Raw genomic sequence first — 17,526 nt, forward strand, 5'->3', positions numbered from 1 at the left:
CAGCCACCTCCACCCCAGCTATGGCGAGTCTGGCAGGCTGTGAAGGGGAGCCTTCTATCTGGCAGTTACTCAATGTTGGCTAGCTTTAAATAATTCCTAGCTAAATATCATCTCTTGTAAGGAGCCTACGTATCCTGGATTTAAGCTGAGCAACCATACTTTGTGAGGGCTCAAACTGGCCCCCTGTGAAGGAAACAGTGAGACCAAGAGCCGCATAGAGAAGCACCCCAACCCAACATCTTAGGCAAAGCCCATAGGGTGATGGTTTTCAAACTTTAGATTGCAACCCATAAAATGCCAAATCATTTTAGTGGATGGTGATCAGCTTTTTTTTTTTTTTTTTAAATGAGCTAAAGAAATAGAAAATATCTGAATGTATTTAACCTAGTAGTCCTATATGTTGTTTCAGAAAACCTTTTCATTTGTACACGTATTGCTTTTTCTGGGATACAATGTAAAAAGAGTGTATTTGGTTGTATATCTGGCCAAAATACATAACCTTAGGGAGAAGATACTTGTAGCAAGAACAATTACCCTGACACTCTGAGCCAGGAAGCCTTACTTTTCTTTCCTTTCTTTTGATGAGGAAAGGCTTGAGACATTTTTCTTAATCCTGTCCATTTCATTCACCTTCTGTTCATCATACTTGGGTTAATCAAGGAAGAATGCATTTTATTTCTGTTCCTCCTATGCCCCTTCTCAGTTCCAGGTGGTTTCCAGGTGGGCCTAGAGGGCCGGACTGCTCCATTTCTCTCTCCTCCGGGGCAAAGCAGTCAAGAGTGAGCTAGGTTGCTGGGTTCTGGGAGCGGGTTGGAGCAGCCGTCTTATCTGAGATAGGTGAAGCCAATGAAGAAATTACAGAAAATCTCATTTGGATCCTCAAACCTAGGTTGCTAGACAGAAATCTGGAGCCAACGTGCAGACGCAAACAATGTTCGAAACAAAAGTGGAGTTGGAAGGGTTGATCTTGCAGTGTTGAAATAGGAGGAGGGAAGGCTAAAGGGAAGAATTCGCAAAATGAGGAACATCCACAGCAATGCTTTATGATCTGAAAATGAGAAAAGCTAAAAACCTGTAAGTTGTTTCCTTATCTATACATTTACATATTTTAAATGTGACCAGAAGGAGATAATAGGGGCGTGTGTTATATGGGCATATCCATTTCCAAATTATATAGCTAATTGTGCATTTCACTATGTATACATTTTACTTTAAAAAACAATAAGCCCCTCCCACAATGGGAGGATACAGTGAGACTGCTCCAGCTATGAACTGAGGAGGAGGTCCTCACCAGAGAAGGAGACCATGATGGTGCCTTGATCTTGAACTTCCAGCCTCCAGAACCATGAGAAATAAATTTCTGTTGTTATATATAGATATAAAATTGAATAAGAGTGGGAAATGTATGGAGGTACAAATGGGTCAAGAATGGCTGATTTTTGAGGCTGGGTGATGGGTACATGGGGATTCATTATACTATTCTGTTTACTTTGTGTTTGAAAGTTTCCACAATATCTCAAATGTGTTTAATAGTCTTCCTTGTAATTAATCCATCCAAGGGCTGATATTACCTTTTTCTCCATAACCTCAAACCAACATGGAAGCAATAATTGGGTTACACTTTTTCCACATTCTTAACTGCTCCCAACAGCCAAGTCCTGAAGTCAAGAGAGACCAAGCTCTCTAGGAGAGGCATATCAACCATAGTCACATTGGGCAATCAGAAGAGATCTAAGAGAGACAGTAGATTTGTGTCTGAAATATTTAGTAAATCCAGCATTTCTCCATGGGCTCCACAAATCTCTTTAATGTCAGACCTTTCCAGAAGTCTATGTAGGTAAGAAGAGACTCGTGCTTGTTATTTCAGTTGTGCATTGATAATTAAGGAGGCAATAAGACCTATACCTACCTAGAAAGTACCCGATGTTGTGAATTATGACTAGAGAAGGTGAGTGGCAACAGCTGGCAATTCAACACATGTGGTTTGCTCTAACAGGAAGCCACAAACTAATCTTTGAGGCCCAATGCAGCATGAAACCTGCAGAATTGCTTGCTCAGGGCTAGGAATATAAAACCTTGCTGGTGAGGAAATGGTCCCCCTCATCTACCTCCTCATTAACAGGTCCTCTGTACTGCCAGAGGCTGATCTTGATGGCTAATGATACGAGGCAGAACTGGAGCACTGATGTGAAATGATGTAGTAGAAAGGCATTCTAGTCTTGAGTCTTCAAGTAACCATACAGTATTGGACAATCCATCCAGCTAAGCTATACTTTCCTTTCCTCATATGTAAAATGATTCGGTTGAATTCTAAAGGTCCCTTTTATTTCTAAAATTCCATGATTCATTTGCCATAGTTAAAGTTTCACTCACCCATACCCATTATATTGGCAAATTATCAATGAGGCAGAATTGTTCTCTGCTCGTGCATTACCCTAATTCTTTTTTTTTAATTGAAGTATAGTTGATTTACAATACTATATTAATTTCAGATAAGAGTCAGTCTCACAAGGAGAGTAATAATTACTTCTATGTGATGATTTAGGGCATAATAAGATGGAATCCCAAATTTGCAAACTCCTCACTAGCTATAGCATTTCCTGAATTACACTAGAAGAGATTTATCTCTTTGCACTTTGGAGATTTCTCTTTAAGACTCCCTTATTAAAATGGAAATGTCCCTGGAAGAATACTCAGTCCTTAGAGCTGATTCAAAACTTTATGGAAGTAGTCCATTAGGTAGATCTTGTGGTCAGGAGGAGAGGAAGGGGCTGAAGAAGAGTCCAAACACCAATGTGAATCTAGTGCACTTCTTGGGCTCCACTACCCTGAGTGATGGATTAGTTGTTATAAGAAAGGTAATATAGAGGGATTAAGGTTAGACAATAGTTTGGGGAGGGTTGAATCAGTTGGAGTCAACATGAATTTTAGCACATGACTCTGAAATTCCTTCCATCTCTGTTATGGACTGAATGTTTGCATCCCCTCAAATTCACATGTTGAAGCTCTAATCCCTAATGCTGTGGTATTTGGGGATGGAGCATTTGCGAGGTAATTAGGGTTCAATGAGGCTATGTAGGGTGGGGCCCTCACGATGGAATTAGTGCCCTCATAAGAGGAGACTTGAAAGAGTTTGCTCTCTCTCTCTCCACACACACATACCAAGGAAAGGCCATGTAAGCATGTGGTGAGAAGGTGGCTGTCTGCAAGCTAGGAAGAGAGCTCTCACCAGAACTGGATCCTGCTGGATGTTGATTCTAGGCTTTCCAGCCTCCAGCACTATGAGAAAATTAATTTCTAGTTTAAGCCTCAGCCTGTGGTATTTTGTCTCAGCAGCCTGAGCTGACTAATACAATCTCCTTTTAATCATGTAACCCCCTTCCCTTCCAGTGTTAGCCATGAGCCAGTTTGCCAAAGTAAGCATGACAGAAAAATCCTCAAAACATTTGAAAGCATTATTCTTAAACATTATTCCTCAACCAGAGGTTACCAGGCTGGTCTTTCTTCTGGAGCTGTTGCTGAAGTTGACTACTTTTGGATGAAGTTGACTACTTTCAGATGATCTATTCAAACAAAGTGGTTGCATTTCTTTTTTATTTATTTATTTATTTATTTATTTATTTATTTATTTTAATCAGTCATCAATTTTATACACATCACTGTATACATGTCAATCCCAATCGCCCAATTCAGCACACCACCATCCCCACCCCACCACAGTTTTCCCCCCTTGGTGTCCATACATTTGTTCTCTACATCTGTGTCTCAACTTCTGCCCTGCAACCCAGTTCATCTGTAACATTTTTCTAGGTTCCACATACATGCGTTAATATACGATATTTGTTTTTCTCTTTCTGACTTACTTCACTCTGTATGACAGTCTCTAGATCCATACACGTCTCAACAAATGACTCAATTTTGTTCCTTTTTATGGCTGAGTAATATTCCATTGTATATATGTACCACATCTTCTTTATCCATTTGTCTGTCGATGGGCATTTAGGTTGCTTCCATGACCTGGCTATTGTAAATAGTGCTGCAGTGAACATTGGGGTGCATGTGTCTTTTTGAATTATGGTTTTCTCTGGGTATATGCCCAGTAGTGGGATTGCTGGGTCAAATGGTAATTCTATTTTTAGTTTTTTAAGGAACCTCCATATTGTTCTCCATAGTGGCTGTATCCATTTACATTCCCACCAACAGTGCAAGAGAGTTCCCTTTTCTCCACACCCTCTCCAGCATTTGTTGTTTGTAGATTTTCTGATGATGCCCATTCTAACTGGTGTGAGGTGATACCTCATTGTAGTTTTGATTTGCATTTCTCTAATAATTAGTGATGTTGAGCATCTTTTCATGTGCTTCGTGGCCGTCTGTATGTCTTCTTTGGAGATATGTCTATTTAGGTCTTCTGCCCGTTTTTGGATTGGGTTGTTTGTTTCTTTAATATTGAGCTGAATGGGCTGTTTATATATTTTGGAGATTAATCCTTTGTCCATTGATTCGTTTGCAAATATTTTCTCCCATTCTGAGGGTTGCCTTTTCGTCTTGTTTATGGTTTCCTTTGCTGTGCAAAAGCTTTGAAGTTTCATTAGGTCTCATTTGTTTATTTTTGTTTTTATTTCCATTTCTCTAGGAGGTGGATCAAAAAAGATCTTGCTGTGATTTATGTCAAAGGGTGTTCTTCCTATGTTTTCCTCTAAGAGTTTTATAGTGTCCAGTCTTACATTTAGGTCTCTAATCCATTTTGAGTTTATTTTTGTGTATGGTGTTAGGGAGTGTTCTAATTTCATTCTTTTACATGTAGCTGTCCAGTTTTCCCGGCACCACTTATTGAAGAGACTGTCTTTTCTCCATTGTATATCTTTGCCTCCTTTGTCATAGATAAGTTGACCATAGGTGTGTGGGTTTATCTCTGGGCTTTCTATCTTGTTCCATTGATCTATGTTTCTGTTTTTGTGCCAGTACCATATTGTCTTGATTACTGTAGCTTTGTAGTATAGTCTGAAGTCAGGGAGCCGGATTCCTCCAGCTCCGTTTTTTTCCCTCAAGACTGCTTTGGCTATTCGGGGTCTTTTGTGTCTCCATACAAATTTTAAGATGATTTGTTCTAGTTCCGTAAAAAATGTCATTGGTAATTTGATAGGGATTGCATTGAATCTGTAGATTGCCTTGGGTAGTATAGTCATTTTCACAATATTGATTCTTCCAATCCAAGAACATGGTATATCTCTCCATCTGTTGGTATCATCTTTAATTTCTTTCACCAGTGTCTTATAGTTTTCTGCATACAGGTCTTTTGTCTCCCTAGGTAGGTTTATTCCTAGGTATTTTATTCTTTTTGTGGCAATGGTAAATGGGAGTGTTTCCATAATTTCTCTTTCAGATTTTTCATCATTAGTGTATAGGAAGGCAAGAGATTTCTGTGCATTAATTTTGTATCCTGCAACTTTACCAAATTCATTAATTAGCTCTAGCAGTTTTCTGGTGGCAGTTTTAGGATTCTCTATGTATAGTATCATGTCATCTGCAAACAGTGACAGTTTTACTTCTTCTTTTCCAATTTGTATTCCTTTTATTTCTTTTTGTTCTCTGATTGCCGTGGCTAGGACTTCCAGAACTATGTTGAATAATAGTGGTGAGAGTGGACATCCTTGTCTCGTTCCTGATCTTAGAGGAAATGCTTTCAGTTTTTCACCATTGAGAATGATGTTTGCGGTGGGTTTGTCATATATGGCCTTTATTATGTTGAGCTAGGTTCCCTCTATGCCCACTTTCTGGAGAGTTTTTATCATAAATGGGTGTTGAATTTTGTCCAAAGCTTTTTCTGCATCTATTGAGATGATCATATGGTTTTTATTCTTCAGTTTGTTAATATGGTGTATCACATTGATTGATTTGCATATATTGAAGAATCCTTGCATCCCTGGGATAAATCCCACTTGATCGTGGTGTATGATCCTTTTAATGTGTTGTTGGATTCTGTTTGCTAGTATTTTGTTGAGGATTTTTGCATCTATATTCATCAATGATATTGGTCTGTAATTTTCTTTTTTTGTAGTGTCTTTGTCTGGTTCTGGTATCAGGGTGATGGTGGCCTCATAGAATGAGTTTGGGAGTGTTCCTTCCTCTGCAATTTTTTGGAAGAGTTTGAGAAGGATGGGTGTTAGCTCTTCTCTAAATGTTTGATAGAATTCACCTGTGAAGCCATCTGGTCCTGGACTTTTGTTTGTTGGAAGATTTTTAATCACAGTTTCAATTTCATTACTTGTGATTGGTCTGTTCATATTTTCTGTTTCTTCCTGGTTCAGTCTTGGAAAGTTATACCTTTCTAAGAATTTGTCCATTTCTTCCAGGTTGTCCATTTTATTGGCATAGAGTTGCTTGTAGTAGTCTCTTAGGATGCTTTGTATTTGTGCAGTGTCTGTTGTAACTTCTCCTTTTTCATTTCTGATTTTATTGATTTGAGTCCTCTCCCTCTTTTTCTTGATGAGTCTGGCTAATGGCTTATCAATTTTGTTTACCTTCTCAAAGAACCAGCTTTTAGTTTTATTGATCTTTTTTTTTTTTAATTAATTAATTAATTTATTTATTTATCTTTGGCTGTGTTGGGTCTTCATTTCTGTGTGTGGGCTTTCTCTAGCTGTGGCAAGCTGGGGCCATTCTTCATCGCGGTGCGCGGGCCTCTCACTATCGCGGCCTCTCTTGTTGTGGAGCACAGGCTCCAGACGCGCAAGCTCAGTAATTGTGGCTCACGGGCCCAGTTGCTCCGCGGCATGTGGGATCCTCCCAGACCAGGGCTTGAACCCGTGTCCCCTGCATTGGCAGGCAGACTCTCAACCACTGCGCCACCAGGGAAGCCCAGTTTTATTGATCTTTGCTATTGTTTTCTTTGTTTCTATTTCATTTATTTCCGCTCTGATCTTTATGATTTCTTTCCTTCTGCTAACTTTGGGTTTTGTTTGTTCTTCTTTCTCTAGTTTCTTTAGGTGTAAGGTTAGATTGTTTACTTGAGATTTTTCTTGTTTCTTTAGGTAGGCTTGTATAGCTATAAACTTCCCTCTTAAAACTGCTTTTGCTGCATCCCATAGGTTTTGGGTTGTCGTGTTTTCATTGTCATTTGCCTCTAGGTATTTTTTGATTTCCTCTTTGATTTCTTCAGTGATCTCTTGGTTATTTAGTAACGTATTGTTTAGCCTCCATGTGTTTGTCTTTTTTACCTTTTTTTCCCTGTAATTGATTTCTAATCTCATATCACTGTGGTCAGAAGAGATGCTTGATATGATTTCAATTTTCTTAAATTTACTGAAGCTTGATTTGTGACCCATAATGTGATCTATCCTGGAGAATGTTCCGTGCGCACTTGAGAAGAAAGTGTAATCTGCTGTTTTTGGATGGAATGTCCTATAAATATCAATTAAATCTATCTGGTCTATTGTGTCATTTAAAGCTTGTGTTTCTTTATTAATTTTCTGTTTTGATGATCTTTCCATTGGTGTAAGTGAGGTTTTAAGGTCTCCCAGTATTTTTGTGTTACTGTGGATTTCCACTTTTATAGCTGTTAGCAGTTTCCGTATATATTGAGGTGCTCCTCTGTTGGGTGCATATATATTTACAATTGTTATATCTTCTTCTTGGATTGATCCCTTGATCATTATGTAGTGTCCTTCCTTGTCTCTTGTAACATTCTTTATTTTAAAGCCTATTTTATCTGATATGTATAGCTCCTCCAGCTTTGTTTTGATTTCCATTTGCATGGAATATCTTTTTCCATCCCCTTACTTTCAGTCTGTATGTGTCCCTAGGTCTAAAGTGGGTCTCTTGTAGACAGCATATATGTGGGTCTTGTTTTTGTATCCATTCAGCAAGCCTGTGTCTTTTGGTTGGAGCATTTAATCCATTCACATTTAAGGTAATTATCAATATGTATGTTCCTATGACCATTTTCTTAATTGTTTTGGGTTTGTTTTTGTAGGTCCTTTTCTTCTCTTGTGTTTCCCACTTAGAGAAGTTCCTTTAGCATTTGTTGTAGAGCTGGTTTGGTGGTGCTGAATTCTCTCAGCTTTTGCTTGTCTGTAAAGCTTTTGATTTCTCCATCAAATCTAAATGAGATCCTTGCCAGGTAGAGTAATCTTGGTTGTAGGTTTTTCCCTTTCATCATTTTAAATATATCATGCCACTCCATTCTGGATTGTAGAGTTTCTGCTGAGAAATCAGCTGTTAACATTATGGGAGTTCCCTTGTATGTTATTTGTCATTTTTCCCTTGCTGCTTTCAATAATTTTTCTTTGTCCTTAATTTTTGTCAATTTGATTACTATGTGTCTCGGCCTGTTTCTCCTTGGGTTTATCCTGTATGGGACTCTCTTCGCTTCCTGGACTTGGGTGGCTATTTCCTTTCCCATGTTAGGGAAGTTTTTGACTATAATCTCTTCAAATATTTTCTCTGGTCCTTTCTCTCTCTCTTCTCCTTCTGGGACCCCTATAATGCGAATGTTGTTGTGTTTAATGTTGTCCCAGAGGTCTCTTAGGCTGTCTTCATTTCTTTTCATTCTTTTTTCTTTAGTCTGTTCCGCAGCAGTGAGTTCCACCATTCTATCTTCCAGGTTACTTATCCGTTCTTCTGCCTCAGTTATTCTGCTATTGATTCCTTTTAGTGTAGTTTTCATTTCAGTTATTGTATTGGTCATCTCTGTTTGTTTGTTCTTTAATTCTTCTAGGTCTTTGTTAATCATTTCTTGCGTCTTCTCAATCTTTGCCTCCATTCTTATTCCGAGGTCCTGGATCATCTTCACTATCATTATTCTGAATTCTTTTTCTGGAAGGTTGCCTATCTCCACTTCATTGAGTTGTTTTTCTGGGGTTTTTTCTTGTTCCTTCATCTGGTATATAGCCCTCTGCCTTTTCATCTTGTCTATCTTTCTGTGAATTTGGTTTTTGTTCCACAGGCTGCAAGATTGTAGTTTTTCTTGCTTCTGCTGTCTGCCCTCTGGCGGTTGAGGCTGCTAGTGTTGGAGGGTCTCCTGCAGAGGCGGGGGGCAGCTGTGGCTCACCAAGGGACAAGGACACTGGCAGCAGAAGTTCTGGGAAGTACTCCTGGGCGTGAGCCCTCCCAGAGTCTGCCATTAGCCCCACCAAAGACGGTTGCATTTCTTAAAGCAATTTTTACTCTCTTAACCTGTCCTACATGTGATGTAGGTTTATTAACTTGATACCTGTTGGAGCTGGAAAGGCTTTATTAAAAATTATCAACATTTTCAAACATGTTCCAAAGTAACGAGAATGGTACAAAGAGAACTCTTATAATCATTACCCAGATTCAGTGATTACCGGGATTTTGCTGGTGAAGATTTTAAAGAAAAATATCAGTGAGAGACAAAGAATTATATTTACAAAGTACTAAGTGTGCCATGGGGAAAGTAAAGTCATTATTTTGTGGAGTGTAAATATACTGTTAAGGTAGAGAAAAATGTGTCTAATTCTTCTTCGACTACGTGTAAAGGTAAATTTGGCCTAAGCTTTAAAAACTAGATTCTTTCATAAAAGGGAAACAGTAAATATTTAGTGATAAATTTTTTTTCTGTCAGTAGTTTTTTTGATGTTTTCTTCTCTTCCGAAGGTCCCAGAAAGTGGTTTCCAGGAGAGGGCTCCACAAATAGACAGGTTCTCCCTCTTCATATCCGAGTTCTTTTGAACATTCTCCTGAGGGAGAAACTTAGGGGCATTCATTCTCCTCACCCTGCTGCATCTCCTCTCATAGATTCTTATCTGATTCTTCTTACAATCACAGCTAAATCCTTGATTTTTACAGCCTACTCTTGACTGGCCTCCTAACAGCTTCATTTCCTTACAATTCTACAAGGATGTATGCCAGTGGACGTATTTTTATCACTCCTACCTTCAAGCCACATAGTGGTTCTGCTTCCCTGTAAAATCAATTTCCTCTGCTCCCAGACCATAGACTAGACTTACACGTCTCCCCTCAGGTCACTGCTTTCTTCCTTGCTTCCTTCAACCTGCCTCGCCTTGTTCCCAGTGGGTAGTCTTCAGGGTTGTGACATGGTACGTTGTCTTCGACACCACCCCTTTGCTTAGAAAGTTCTTAACTGTGAGCTTTTCCATACCTCTTCTCTTTTTTACTGTGCATCTCTTTAAAATTACATCTACTTAAAAAAAAAACCTAGCAAGACTTCACCTGGAAGAGGTGACCTTCCTCCTCTCCTCGGTTATCCTCAGCATGAGATAGCAGGTGCCATTTTAGTTACACAGTGCATTTGCTGGTCTATTGTGTTCTCATTTTGGTGCTGAGCTTTAGTATTTGGGAGAGGTTTAAGGGTGTCCCAGATATTTTTGAGGCACATCCTGTAAAAATATTCATTTAAAATTTACACTCTGAGATCTAAAACACCATGTGTATTTAAATTTTTCCCTGAGTGCTGAATACATAGTGTTCGATGTTTCAGGTAACAATTGGGATAGTCTATGATGACATGATAGTGGATAAGAAAAAGAGGAAGAATACAAAATAGTTGATAGAAACTTTCAGAGAGAGAGTTTATTTTTATGGTTTTTAAATATGCACACTGCCTCATATACAACCAGTGTCTGCCATCTCAACCTCTACTCTGATTACTGCAATTATAGTTGTTCACAGTTGTATATTAAAACCAGTGATGGTCAAGGAGGGCCTAGAGCAAAAGATCATTTTCTAGTACCACCTTGTGGCCAACCTATTAATATACCTTTATGTAGATAGGAAGGTAGATAGATATACAGAGTATTAGCAAAATATATATTTTTGATGTCTGTGTAATTATACATGTAATAAATGATTGAGCTGGAAGAAATTTCACAATTAACTCGGGTCGTGGGGACAAATTTCACTCCACAGATTCTGATATGCAGGACTTCATTTCTCTGTAATTAACTTAATCTCAGTCAGTTCAGTGGCCCCTAGTCCACCCCTAGGCTTGCTTCTAAACTCTGGAGGACTTAAGGGGTATCAAGGCATCAGGAAATGTGGGAAGGGTTTCTCTCTTTGGTTGTCAAACAACATTGGTCACTTCTGAGTCTTTCATTCCTTGTTCCCGGCTGCACAAAACCTTCAGGTCTGATGTATGTCTCTGCCAATTCTGGGCCCCTTTTGGGCACCAAGAATCCCCTGCTGTTCTACACCACACTGAGCTCCGCCCACCCCCCCCACCCCCCCGGGCCTAGACAGCCCGCACCACCACTTTCCCAGGCTGCCTCCTTGGGGATCCACCTGGGAAAGCTGCACAGGTCAGGCTCTTAGAGGATCTCCCAGACCATCTGGAGTTTCTGTTTTGTTCTCCTCTAGGAGGGCAGGGCTCAGGATCCTTTTTAAAAATTAATTAATTAAAATTAAAACAATTTTTTGGCCGTGCTGCGCAGCATGCAGGATCTTAGTTCCCCAACCAGGGATCGAATCTGTGTCCCCTGCAGTGGAAGCTTGGAGTCCTAACCACTGGACCACCAGAGAACTCCCTCAGGATCCTTTTTAGTGACTCACAAGCATGTTAGTACATGACTTCTTCCTTCCCCCGAGTCTCCCCATTTCTTCCACCTCCCAGCCCCTGACAAGCACCTTTCTATTCTCTGTTTTGATGAGTTTGACATTTTTTTCTTTCTTAAAAAAAACAAATCCACATATAAGTGCTTATAATTCCACATGCAGTGTTTGTCTTTCTCTGTCTGGCTTATTTCACTTAGCATCATGTCCTCCAGGTTCATCCATGTTGCTGCAAATGATAGAATTTCCTTATTTTATAAAAAAGTGTGAGTAATATTTTAGTGTGTATGTGTGTGTGTGTATATGCCATATTTTCTTAATCCTTTCATCCATTGACAAACACTTTGTTTCCTATCGTGAAAGATGTTACAATGAACATGGGAATACACATATCTCTTCCAGATAATGGTTTTGTTTCCTTTGGATTTCTACCCAGAAGGAGGATTGCTGGATCATATGGTAGTTCTACTTTTAATTTCTTGAGAAGTAACAATTCTCTTTTCCACAGTGGTTGTACCAGTTTACATTTCCACCATTCGTGTACGTGTTGGCCATTTATATGTTTTCATACAAATGAAGAAATACTTATTCAGGTCTTTTGCCCATTTTTACTTGGGTTATTTGTTGTTTGGCTATTGTGTGAGTTCCTTATATATTTTGAATATGAACCCTTTATGGGATATGTGGTTTGCAAATATTTTCTCCCATTTCATAGGCTGCCTTTTCATTTTGTTGATAGTTTCCTTTGCAGAATAGGTTTTTAGATTGATGTAGTTCCACTTGTTTATTTGAGCTTTTGTTGCATAATCCAAAAAAATCATTGCCAAGGCCAATGTCAAAAAATTTACTCCCTATGTTTTATTCTAGGAGTTTTATGGTTTCAGGTCTTACGTGTGAATCTTTAGTCCATCTTTAGTTAATTTTTGTGCATGGTGTAAGATAGGGGTTCAGTTTCATTCTTCTGCTTGTGAATGTCCAGTTTTCCCAACACCATTTATAATTAGAATCCTTCTGTAAGGAAGAGCTGTCCTATCCCTCCTTTACTTATACATCCAGTTATGTATTAATATTACTGTGGGCTCATGGATGTTTATTTTATTTTATGGGTTATATTCCAATACTATCACTATTTCATTAGTCAGATTGTGCCAGCATTAGCCCCTAGGAAAGAGCTCCTTGAGGTTGGCTCCTGTGTTCTTTTGATAAGCCTGTATCCTGTTTTGAGTAATTCCTTACCTTCTGACACATAAAAATATTTCAGGTTCATCTTGTTTCTGTCCTGTCCCAGCCCTGGAGTCAACCATTTTTTTAGGGAGCCTTGGTTCTTTTTATTGGAGAATGGAATTTGGAAACTAGGATCTGAGTGCTAGATGTACACAGTAATATTGGGATGTCTGCTTCTAGGCCATCTCAGTGTTTACACTCACACATACATTCTTACACAGTTATTTTTATTTCTCTACCTATCCCTCTGTGTATATATATTAAAAGCCATGATTTCATACTGATACTGCTAATTCCAGTCCAACACCACAGACCTCATTCTGGCTTTCCTTCTTTCTTTGTTTGTAATTCCTTCTTCCAAAATCTGGCTGCAGACTAGAGAAGAGGGAGAATCACAGGAGGGGTAGGATAAATCACTTCTGTCCACGTTCCATTGGCCGGCACTTAGCTATTTGGCGTCACAATTTCACGGCAAAAATAGGGACAGAAACATTGGAGAATATGGGAGAAATGTGGTCTAGTGTGCTTAGAAAGAAGAGGAGAAACATGAAAATTTATGAGCACTAGCATCTTTGCCATAGCCACAGTGCCATGCAAATATTGTAATTTTCTATATGTGCCATGAAGTGAAAAATTTGAGAAGTACTAGAGAGACTCAATAACTTGTCAAAATTAAGGAGCAGCTAGATTTCTTCCAATTAAATCATATTATCTAATTAGGGCTGAGCACAACAATTTTATTATTATTATTATTTGGGAATATTTTTGATATGTGAATAATGAAGTCAGTGGGAAAACACCAAAACTTGAGTGTAATAAATAGACTCAAGGTTTCAATTCAGAGCACATTTTGTTCACCTTAATCTCTAAGACAAATAGAAATCTGAGTGTTTATGTATGTAAGTCTGTTTGTTGGGTTAGGTTTTTGGGTTTTAGTTTCTAAATTATCATTATTTGTAACTCTGTGACATCCTGTGAGGTACTGTAGGAAAGTGACTAACATGGTGGGACAATAATTATTCTTTAACTGATACTGAGTTGCTAATTCAAATTCTATATGGATATATTAGGAGTTGTGTGGTCGTTTCTACTTTAGTGAAGGAGATGGCTGTTCTCTGTGGCTTACTTTCTAATTTCTTATAAAGTCTTAATGTATCTTCTGGGATTTAAAATATTCTGCCTTCCAAGATAGCCGTTCTTCCCCTTTTAGCATAACCATATCCGAGATATTTTCTTGTGGGTAATTAGACATATTTACTTTAGATAAATTAATTATCTGAGCTAAACAGACCTGCAATTTAGTACCTTGTATAAGGGAATATTTAATTAATACAGAATATTTGATCATTCCATTTGGATTGAAATTATATTTCAGTTTAAAACATAAAAGATCACATAACAACTCTTTTATCTGGAGGTCCAAGAATGACTTTTATAAAGGAGGGAATATGTCTTCTGATATTATGTAGGAAAAAATAGTACTAGACTCAGAGTCTTGTAGGTTATTTTTTTTTAAAAAAATTTATTAAGGTATAATTGACATACAATAGCACATATTCACAGTGTATAATTTTAAAAGCTTTGATATATGTATATATAAGTGAAACCATGACCCCAATCAAGGTAATGAATATATCCATCACCCCAAAGGGTTTCCTCATGTCCCTTTGAAATTCCTTCCTCTCCATGTGATCCCTAGGCAACCACTGATCTGCTTTCTGTCACTATAGATTAGTTTGCACTTTCTAGAGTGTTACATGAATGAAATTATATAGATGTACTCTTTTTGTCTGACTTCCTTCATTTGGCATACTTATTTTGAGTTTCATCTGTATTACTGTGTGTAACAATATAGTTCATTCTTTTTATAGTTGATCAGTATTGCATTGTATGCATGTATCACCATTTGTTTATCCATTCACCTGCTGATGAATATTTGGATTCTTTCCTGTGTTTGGGCTATTACAAACAAAGCTACTATGAACATTTGTGTTCTTGTCTATTTACAGATATATGCTTCCATTTTTCTTGGGTAAATACCTAGGAATGGAATGGCTGGATTTTATGGTAAAAGTGTGTTTTACTTTTTAAAGAAGCTGCCATACTGTTTCCAAAGTGGTTTCTTTCCCATCACTAGTGTATGAGAATTCCAGTTCCTCAACTAGCTCTCTAATACTTTGTAAAATCAGTTAATTTTAGACATTCTGATAGGTATGTAGTGGCATCCCTTTGTGGATTTAAGTTGCATTTTTCTAATGATGAATAATATTTAGCATTTTTAATGTGTTTATTTGCCACCCATATATCTTCTTTGGTGAAGTGCCTGTTCAAACTTTGCCCAGTTTAAAAAATTGGGTTGTTTGTTTTCTTATTATGGTATTTGAGAGTTATTTATATATTCTGGACATGCCTTTTATCAGATATACGATTTGCAAATATTTTCCCACCAGTCTGTGTTTTATCTTTTCATTCTTTTAACAATGTCTTTCAAAGAGCAAAATTCCTAACTTTGATGAAATCCAATTTATCAATTCTTTCCTTTAATGGTTTGTGTTTTTGGTGTTATATCTAAAAAGATCTTTGTCTAACCCAAGATCACAAAGATTTTCTCTTATGTTTTCTTCGAGAAGTTCTGTAGTTTTACCTCTTATATTTAGGTAATGCCTATAATCCATTTTGAGTTAATTTTTGTGTATGGGGTGAGGGAAGGTTTGGGATTATTTTTAAAATTTTATTTGCATTTGGCCATTCAGTTCCAGCACCACTTGTTGAAAAGGCCAGCCTTTCTCCAGTGAATTATCTTTTTTACCTTTGTCAAAAGTCAGTTGTCCAAATATATGTGGGTCTATTTTTGGACACTCTATTCTGTACCAATGATCTATTTGTTCACCTTTATGTCTGTACCACACTATCTTGTTGAATGCAGCTTTATAATAAGTCTTTAAATCAGGTTGTGTTAGCCCTGAAATTTTTTTTCTGCTTCAAAGTTGTTTTGGCTATTTTAGTGCATTTCCATAGGAAGCATCAGCTTGTTACTACTTTAGAAAAAAACTGTGCTGGGATTTTGATTGGGATTATGATGAATTCATAGACTAATGAGAGGAGAAGTGATATCTTAACACTACTGAGTCTTCTGGTCCCTGAACACAGTATATGTTTTCATTTGTTTGTCTTTAAGTTTTTCTCAGCAATGTTCTTTTGTAGTTTTGGGGTTTTTAAAGAATTTGTAATAAGATAAATTCACTTTTCTTTCTTAGACATATTTTGTTAGTTGTTTGCAGCTAACTGCAGTGAAAAGTGAGGTCAACATGAAAGTGAAACATAGCACTTCAACTCACTCCTCATTGGCCAGAACTAATCCTATGTTCCCACCTAACTGCAACAGGGCCAGGAAGTACAGTTCTGGGAAGGAAGAAAACCAGAAATATTTGATGAACATCACTGTTGACTGCCATAATATCTTTGGTTGCCTACCCAGTAGTCATTCTCCATCCCTTTTTACTTGCTATGAGAACCCCAATTTTGTCCATTCTCTTCTAGGTGACCACCTGGTTCAAAAAAGACCAGACCTTTCATGGTAATCCCATTTTTCTTTGCTGGTTATTGGGTTAGCCATGTTCTGGCTAGGAGACATAAGGATGTCTATGCCTGGGACTTCTAGGAAAGTTTTTCTTTATCTTGAAAAGAAACATCAGATGGGGGCACTTATCTTGCCTTTATCTGGTTCTGTGTGATGATGTGCTTACTTGGATCTGCAGCCAAAAGGGGAGTGTCAAACACTCTTAGGAGGCAGAGTGCTAAGCTGAACAGATTCTGCATGACTGAGGGCATTGGTGTACAATGTTGAACTAATCACTCCTGGAACCACCCTATCCCAAGACTTCTTGCTACGTAAGATGATAAATGTCCTTATTTTGGGCCTTTTTTTAATCTTGGGTTTCCTGTTACTTGAAGTCAAAAGCATCTAGTTAGTACTGAATGCTAAGGATGAGCCAGGAATTGTACTAAGTACTTCATCTGCATAAAAGTAATACAGTCTAATTAATTCCCATAATAATGCTGTGATATAGGTGTTTTTATCACATACGTTTTATGGATGGGTAAATTAAAGCATAGGGAGATTAAGTCCTTGCACAAGGCCATAACTATAAAGTGGTAAAAACAAAGATTAAAACTTTAGGTCTATCTGACACTAAGTTCAACTTGAAATCATTTGTAAATATTCCATATCTTCCTTATTTTTAATTTTTTTCTGAAGCACATGTAAAAAGTAGAATTGCAGTGTTCACCCTAAGCACCAGAAATTTCTAGGAGTATGCAAAAACATTAGATAATGTAGAATCTGATTGACTTTATAATTTACTGCTATGTAACTTAAGTGAATATTCTCTTTTATTTCAATGAACATATTCCATATGTTTACTAGGTACTAGGAAAACAAATATTTTGGCATTTATTCCAAAAGAAAGGAAAGAAGGAAAGAAGAAGCACACATTAGATCAATGCCTAATACTTACATATTATGTCAAATTCACAATACTATAAAATGAATATTAAATATACCCATTTTACAGATGGAAAACCAGAAGCTCAGAAGGCAAAGTAAGTAGTCAAGTCACAAAGCTAATAAATGATGGAGCCAATAAAGTGTGGAACAAAGAGGTTATCGAGTGAGATTGAAAGCAATATGTGTCTGACCCCACATAAAACGTTTTCAGTTTTATCACAATATATTTGGTGCATCCAGGTATTATCTTCTATTTATGATTTGTCCTG

At 37.7% G+C, this 17,526-nt stretch overlaps 1 protein-coding gene across 1 annotated transcript in view; it reads left to right on the forward strand.

The window, feature by feature from the left end:
* The first annotated feature begins 1,008 nt into the window (after positions 1-1,008).
* Positions 1,009-17,526, forward strand: part of YTHDC2 (YTH N6-methyladenosine RNA binding protein C2) — a 100,151-nt gene continuing 83,633 nt past the window's right edge. Inside the window, exon 1 of the mRNA XM_061189524.1 lies at positions 1,009-1,074. The gene's annotated coding sequence lies outside the window, so the exon portion shown is untranslated. The remainder of the gene's footprint in view (positions 1,075-17,526) is intronic.

This window comes from Eubalaena glacialis, chromosome 4 (genome assembly GCF_028564815.1).
Source record: "Eubalaena glacialis isolate mEubGla1 chromosome 4, mEubGla1.1.hap2.+ XY, whole genome shotgun sequence".
Lineage (NCBI taxonomy): Eukaryota > Metazoa > Chordata > Mammalia > Artiodactyla > Balaenidae > Eubalaena > Eubalaena glacialis.